This window comes from Rattus norvegicus, chromosome X (genome assembly GCF_021556685.1).
Source record: "Rattus norvegicus strain SHRSP/BbbUtx chromosome X, alternate assembly SHRSP_T2T, whole genome shotgun sequence".
NCBI classification, from domain to species: Eukaryota; Metazoa; Chordata; class Mammalia; order Rodentia; family Muridae; genus Rattus; species Rattus norvegicus.
Window position 1 is genome coordinate 121,980,804 of NC_141554.1, and position 8,149 is coordinate 121,988,952.

The following is an 8,149-nucleotide window of genomic DNA, read 5'->3' on the forward strand; positions in this document are numbered from 1 at the left end:
TGCAGCTTTATTCTATTGAATATGAAGAGAACTCTGACTTTTTCATATACACATATGACCTTTATTATATTCAAACAGGTGCTTTCTGCACTTAAGTTGTTAAGATTATCATGAAGTCCTGTTAAATGTTTTCAAACATTTGACTGAATTTAAATGTCAGGAAGTTAAACTTGGCCTTTTCAAATGTTTTCTGTTGCTAATAACATACGATCACTGAATTGGTAAGTTATTGAATAAACAGGGTGTCTTAGTTTGAGTTTTAATACTGTGAAGAGACATCGTGACCATGCCAACTCTTATAGAGGAAAACATTTAATTGTGGCTAGCTTACAGTTTCAGGGGTTTACCCATTATCATCATGACAGGGAGCATGTCAGCATTCAGGCAGACATAGTACTGGAGAAGGAGCTGAGAGTTCTGTATCTTTTTTTCTTCTTTAAATGCTGTCTGAATTTTATTTATTTATTTTTATTTATTTATTTTTAATTGGATAATTTTTTATTTACATTTCAAATGGTATTCCCTTTCTGGATTCCTGGCCATAAGTCCCCTATCCTATCTCCCTCCCCTTCTTCTATAAGGGTTGTCTTAGTCAGGTTTTCTCTTCCTGCACAAACATCATGACCAAGAAGCAAGTTGAAGAGAAAAGGGTTTGTTACGCTTACTTCCGCATTGCTGTTCATCACCAAAGGAAGTCAGGACTGGAACTCAAGCAAGTTAGGAAGCAGGAGCTGATGCAGAGGCCATGGGGGGATGTTGCTTACTGGCTTGCTTCCCCTGACTTGCTCAACTTGCTATCTTATAGAACTCAAGACTACCAGCCCAGGGATAGAATCACCCACAATGAGCTGGGTCCTTTCCCCTTGATCACTAATTGAGAAAATGCCTTACAGCTGGGTGTCATGAAGGCATTTCCACAACTGAGGCTCCTTTTTCTGTGACAACTCCAGCTTGTGTCAAGTTAACACACAAAACTATTCAGTACAATTGACCCATTGTCAACTTGACACACAAACACATCACACTATTAAGCTTCAACCCTAACTTTCTTATTCATCCCCAAGATCTAAATAACTATAAGAGTCACACAGACTTTACATATTAAAATTTCAATCCATTTAAAATATGCAATATCTTTTAAAATTCAAAGATTTTTTAAAATTCAAAGTCTCTTAACTGTGGACTCCACTAAAATACTTTCTTACTTCAAGAGGGAAAAATATCAGGGCACAGTCAAAATCAAAAGCAAAATCTAACTAACTGTCCAATGTCTGGTATCCACTCATGATCTTCTTGGCTCCTCCAAGGGCTTGGGTTACTTCTCCAGCTCTGCCCTTTGTAGCACACAGCTTGTCTTCTAGGATCCAGATGCCTGTACTCCATTGCTACTGCTGTTCTTGGTGGTCATCTCATGGTACTGGCATCTCCAAAATTCTGCTGTCTTCCACTGCAACTAGGCTTCACCAATAGCCTCTCACAGATTCTGTCTTCCTGGTGCCAAGTCTCAACTCCTTTGCATGACCCCTTTAGTCCTGGGCCATCAACTGCAACTAAGGCTGTGCCTTCGCCAATGGACTTCCATGGCCTATCACAGTGCCCAGCCTCGGCTGCTCTTCATGACCCCTTCATGTGTTCAAAACCAGTACTACCTGGGTGACTCTTACACATTACCATGTTCAGCCACAGCACAAGATACAACCTTGGCTATCTCTGGAACACAGCCTCTTTGTGCTCTCAGAAACACTTCCCAGAAGAATTCACCTCAATGATGCTTGGCAGATAGCATCGAGACCCTAAGAGAACACAAATGATAGCCCAGGCTACTATATCCAGCAAAACTCTCAATTAACATAGTTGGAGAAACCAAGATATTCCATAAGACAACCAAATTTACACAATATCTTTCTACAAATCCAGACCTACAAAGGATAATAGATGGAAATCTCCAATACAAGGAGGGAAACTACACCCTAGAAAAAACAAGAAAGTAATCTACTTGCTACAACACCAAAAGAAGAGAGACACACAAACATAATTCCACCTCTAACAACAAAAAATAACAGGAAAAAACAATCACTATTCCTTAATATCTCTTAACATCAACAGACTCAATTCCCCAATAAGAAGACATAGACTAATAGACTGGGTATAGAAAGAGGACCCAGCATTTTGGTGCATACAGGAACTACACCTCAGTGACAAAGACAGATATTTCCTCAGAGTAAAAGGCTGGAAAACAATTTTCCAAGCAAATGGTCCCAAGAAACAAGCTGGAGTAGCCATTCTAATATCGAATGAAATCAACTTTCAACCAAAAGTTATCAAAAAAGATAAAGAAGGATACTTCATATTAATCAAAGAAAAATCCACCAAGATGAACTCTCAGTCCTAAATATCTATGCTCCAAATGTAAGGGCACCTACATTCATAAAAGAAATCTTACTAAAGCTCAAAGCACACATTGCACCTCACACAATAATAATAGGAGATTTCAACACCCCACTCTCATCAATGGACAGATCATGGAAGCAGAAATTAAACAGAGACATAGAGAAACTAACAGAAGTTATGAACCAAATTGGTTTAACAGAAATTTATAGAACATTTCATCCTAAAACAAAAGAATAGACCTTCTCAGCACCTCATGGTACATTCTTCTAAATTGACCATATAATCGGTCACAAAACAGGCCTCAGCAGATACAGGAAGATTGACATAATCTCATGAATCCTATCAGAGAGTTCTCTATCTTAATCTGCCAGCAGAAGAAGACTATGTATCATACTAGACATAACATGAGTATATAAAACCTCAAAGCCTGTACCCACAGTAACATACTTCTCTTATAAAAGCACACCTACTCCAACAAGGCCACACCTCCTAATAATGCCACTCCATATAGGCCAACCAGTCAAACACATGAGTCTATGAGAGCCATTCCTATTCAAACTTTCACACAGGGTTATTCTGGTTCACAGATAAGATCTCAGGTTGCAAGGCTGCATCTGATAATCTTCTCGATAGAATTCTTAGGCAATATACAAATGTATTTATTTGCTCTCTCTGTCTCTCTCTGTGAATGTCTCTCTCTGTCTCTGTCTACCTCCCTCCCTTCCTCTCTATCTCTGTCTCTCTCTCCCTCTCAATTCCCCTCTCTCTTTCCCATTCTTTTTCTCTTTCCTGCTTCCCAAGCCACCACTTTGAGACAAGGAGGCATTATGTCACTGTGTAGTTCTGCCTGGCTTGGAACTCACTATGTAGAACAGGCTGGCCTTGATCTCACAGAGGTCCACCTGCTTCTGCCCATCACGTGCATGCAACCACCATGCTCAGCCTCCATTTACCCTTTATCTCAAGCTTCTTTTATATTTTTTATTGCTTCTTTAATTCATTTGCTGTTTAGGAATGTTTTGTTTCATGTTCACAATCTTGTAAATTTTCAGTTTTTTCGACAATTATCCTGTATTCCATATATGATGTTAATTAAGTCTTATTAGAATATGATAATATTTTCATCTGATCCAAAATATGATACACCATGATGCCTGTTCCATATATAACTAGAAAAGAATGTACCACTACAATTCCATGGAATGTCTCATACATATCTGTTCAAGGTATTTTTTCTGTAATATTCTTCAGCTCTATTCTTTTCCTGTCTTTTATTTCAATGATGCATCCATTGATGGAAAGTAGTATACAGTCTGTTCTAATGCTATTTTTCCTTCATTTCAATGAACATTTTCATATATATCTAGTTGTTGTAATTAATGATGCATACATATTTGCAGCAGCCATATCCTCTTGAAACTTTGCCCATTTTCTTATCATATGCTGACACCTTATCAGTGTCCTATATATTTTTGTGTTAGAGTATATTTTGTCAGATAAAGCATAGCTACTGTCTTAGTTAGGATTTGATTACCATGACCATGGCAACTTTGATAAAGAAAAACCTTTAATTGGGGCTTGCTTACAGTTTAGAGGTTTAGTACATTATCATCATGGCAGGAAGCATAGCAGCATGCAGGCAGACATAGTAACGAAGCTGAGAGTTCTACATCAGATTGGCAGGCAGCAAGAAGAGATAAGGCTTGAGTTTCTGAGACCTCAAAGCCTGCCTACTCCAACTAAGCCACACTTACTCCAAAAGGCCACACCTCCTAATATTTCCACTCCCTGTGGCTCTAATGGGACCATTTGTATTCAAATCACCACAGTCACTCTTTCTGCTTAGTGTATGTTTGCATAGGCTACCTTTTTGTCCAGTCCATCGTGGCTTTAATTGTAACTTTCATGAAATATCTTGATCTATCTACCATCTATGATTTCTTAAAATGCAAATGAGTCTCTTATAGGTAGCATGTCATTGGATCTAGTTTTTTGTTTGTTTGCTTTGGGTTGAGTTTACTTTGGTTTTTGTTTGTAGCCCTGGCTGGCCTGGAACTTGCTATGTAGACCAGCTTGGCCTCAAACTCAAAGATATCCACATCCCTTTGCCTCATGGGTGTGAAGGCACGTACCACCATGGCACAAATTCTGTTTCTGTTTTTAAAAACCATTCCATGTCTTTTGGTTGGAGAACTTAATGTAATAATGAGATAATTTGAATGTTACTGTTTCCCAAAGGTTTGCATTTTTGAATGTTTGGTTCTAAGTTTTTTAGGAAGGATTAGAAGGTGTAGCCTTGTTAGAGAAAGTGTGTCACTGGGCCTTGAGGTTTCAAATACCCCTATCTAGGCCAGGTCTCTCTCTTTCTCTCACTTTCTCTCTCTGACTCCTACTTGTAGATCAGGATGTAAGTTCTCAGCTACTGTTCACCTGCCATGCCTGTCTTCCTGCCTGCTTGTCTACTTACCACTAAATGCTTCTATTATGCATTGCCTTGGTTACGGTGTTTAATCACAGCAATAGAACTGTAACTAAGACAGCTAATATATAAAGTACTTATTTTAAGAATTTATTAATGAAAACCATAAAAACTCACTATTGCACTTTTTAAATATTTTATAGTTACTGGGCTCTTCTTTTCTTTATTGTCTTACATCCTAGATGTGTTTGATAATCTGTGTAGTGGTACTATAGATTCTATAGCCTTTACAAGCTTCATGTGAAGATTCCTGTTTATTCAGTAATGAGAACTAATAAGTGGGAGCGCCAAGAGAGTATGGTTAGAGGAATAAACAATGTCCTGGAACTTTTAGTCCTATACTTGACCTTTGAAAGCTACCATCAATACCTTTAAAAGTGGTTTAAGAAAGACTCCACATTGCTAAACACAGAGAATGTAAGGGATCTATAAAACCTGTTTTATATACCTTGCCCAAAGGGCCTTTTACATTTAGTCATTCATCTGTATACATTGTCATATGATTCTCTATAAATGTGTGAAAATATAACTACAATGAAGCTTGGTATTACCATTGTTTTTTAAATCTTGTTAGGGCATTATGAGGAAACAAATTTATAGTTAGCTAGTATGACCATAGCTCACGACCTACACCTTTTGAGGGGCATCTGAAATTGAAGGTAGCCAGTAAATCTGAGCCTTTAACGCGAAGGGTTGTGTACACAGAATGGAGATACATAGCACACAATCACTAGGTACCTGGTAGAGAAAGTTTCACATGTTACCGTGACCAGAAGCATTCTCAATTGTATTGAGTATAGGAATTGAAGTTATGTTTTGGTTTTCTTCCTCTTATAAGTATCCTTGGATTAGATTTTTTTTGGTAATCACATGTCAAAAGAACACCTTTTATTCAGTTAGCCACACCTGCAGGGACCCAATGGCAGTTGCCAAAAGGCAATTTTTCCACACCAGAAAGGAGTTGTGACTTGATTTTTCCCACTTCCAAAATGTTTATCAAATCCTGTGTCTCCCAACAAATGAAACATGGGTTGTCAGTGAAACGGAGACGCTCTTCTGGGGAATGGCCATGAAACTCCAGTCTGTGTATGCAATGTGAGCAGGAAGGTCAGTCTTTCCTCTTCCTCTTTACAAATCTATTCCTCCTAAAGTATCATTCGGGAAAACTGGGAATGAAGGACTAAAAGGTCAAGGGAGGAAAGGGGGTTGGGGAGCACACATCATGAACACAAGCGAAATTAAAATTGTACAAATTCAAGCAGTTCATGATAGACTACTCCAAGACACCAAAGGCTAGTTGAAGGAATTCACCATTCTGCAGGAGCCGGGGGTGTGTGCTGTGTGGAGATCTGAGCCAAGCAATTCACTGCCTTGGAGTTGTGATCCCCCTGCCCACTCCAAAGCCTGGTTTCTGCACCATGCCTCCACAGGGAGGTCCTCTCATCCCACCACTCGACCCACCATGGGGGCCTCCAGGTCCCTGAAGGCAGTTATCCCTGCAGTCGCCTTCCCTGGCAGCTCCAGTCTTCTTCTCTTCCACATTCAGGCGGACCGCACCTCGGAACATGATGGGCCTATTATTAAGGACCTTCTGAACTGGTTCAGAATCATCAAACACAACAAAACAGAAATTGGGTAACTTCCCACCACTGTTGGTGCGGAACTCCACCACATTCCCATAATTTGGGGAAAAAAATCCTTCAGTTCCGACTTGTCAACCTCATGTGGCAGGTTCCAGTGAAGAGCTGGTGACTGTCAGGGTGCCTCACCATCCTTCGAGGTTCCACATCTCCTGGTTCACCAGCCTCACGAATTGGCCAGGGTCTTCTCTGAGGAGGGATATTGATCCATTTCTCTCGAACTCTCTGATCTCTCTGAGGCCTTTGTGGTGGGATCTGAGAGTCAGGCTTAGATTCTGGATGGGGCTGTGATGCTGTGATGGGGATGTGGGGACTTTGACCACATGAGGTGGTGTCCCTGTCACTGGAACAGCTCCACTGGGAGGAAGGTTATTACTAGTCACAGATACCCAAGAAAATGTCCTTAAGTCCTCCTGTGCTGGGGCCACGTCTGCCGGGCCGGGGAAGCGCTCTTCTGCACATCCTCAAGAGCAGCTTCTTCCAATGCAGCTCAGGCTTGTCCTCTTGAATGTCAGACACAGGTTCCGGCTCTGGCTCCGGTTCTGGCTCTGGTTCCGGTTCCACAACAGGCTCCTCTAAATGTTCCTCCAAGTCATTGCTGACAGTCTGATCATAGAAAGTTCCAGAATCATCAGGAACCACCTCTGGTGACTGATGTCTTTCTTCAGGTTCCTCTATTTCTTCCTCAGATTCCTCTTGAGGCTCTATGACAAAGCCACCAAAGACCTCATCTTGGTATCTGAAGATGTCTTAAACATAGAATTTGTTGGCAACGGAGCCCTCAGGAGCAAGAACAAAGGTCTGCATGAACCTCCGCAGAGCCTGGTTGTTGTTGGACAGTAGCCCCATCACTTGGACCACCACCCCCATCATTCAGATCTTGGTGTGGCAGTTGGTGAAGTTTTGTGACATCACTTTCCTGTGGATTTCCTTCTGCTGGTAGACTGCATCTGCTGGCTTCCCATTGGAATACAAGCCCTCGTGGGCATAGGAAGAGTTCTTTGCATAAAATCTGTGCAGCATGTCCTGGGCCTGGTTCAGCAGGGTGTAGTACTGTTCCACAAACTCCTGCCTGACCAGCAGCGGACAAGGCTTCTCCATACCCATCGCTTTGTTGAATTCAACCTGCGCCGCTGAGCAGGAGGACAGGGCTGCTGCATGGGAGGAGGTGGTGGCGTCCCTCGCGTGATGCCCCTTGGATTATAATTTTATTTGTATTTCTTCAATGCCATTTCTTCATAAAGCTTTCATAAAACCTCTTTTAGGATTCTGTTTCAAATCCATATGACTCAACTCATAAAAATTCTACATTTATATTTATGTATAAAATTATACATTTCTATATTTATTTTTCCAGCTCTCTATATTTTATTCTATTGATATTACAATTTACTTACTTTTACATTATGTTTGATTAACAAGTTATGTAATGTTACCATTACAACATATTTCACATTCTCTCATATTTTTGTTGTACCTTACCATCTTTTCATTTTAACTTACAAACTTCCTTTAGAATTCTTCACAAGAGAGGTCTACTAGAAAATAAATTTGTTCACCTTTTACTTGTCTAAGATAGTTCTTTTCCTTTCTTATTAGTCCTGGCTGTTCTGGAACTCACTGTGTAGACTAGGCTGGC

General features: G+C 40.4%; 1 pseudogene across 1 annotated transcript; it reads right to left on the reverse strand.

The window, feature by feature from the left end:
* Positions 1 to 5,743: 5,743 nt before the first annotated feature.
* G3bp1-ps5 (G3BP stress granule assembly factor 1, pseudogene 5) lies at positions 5,744 to 7,617 on the reverse strand (annotated as a pseudogene). Its single transcript, XR_015647103.1, has one exon. The product of XR_015647103.1 is annotated as a G3BP stress granule assembly factor 1, pseudogene 5 (transcript).
* Between the last annotated feature and the right edge of the window lie 532 nt (positions 7,618 to 8,149).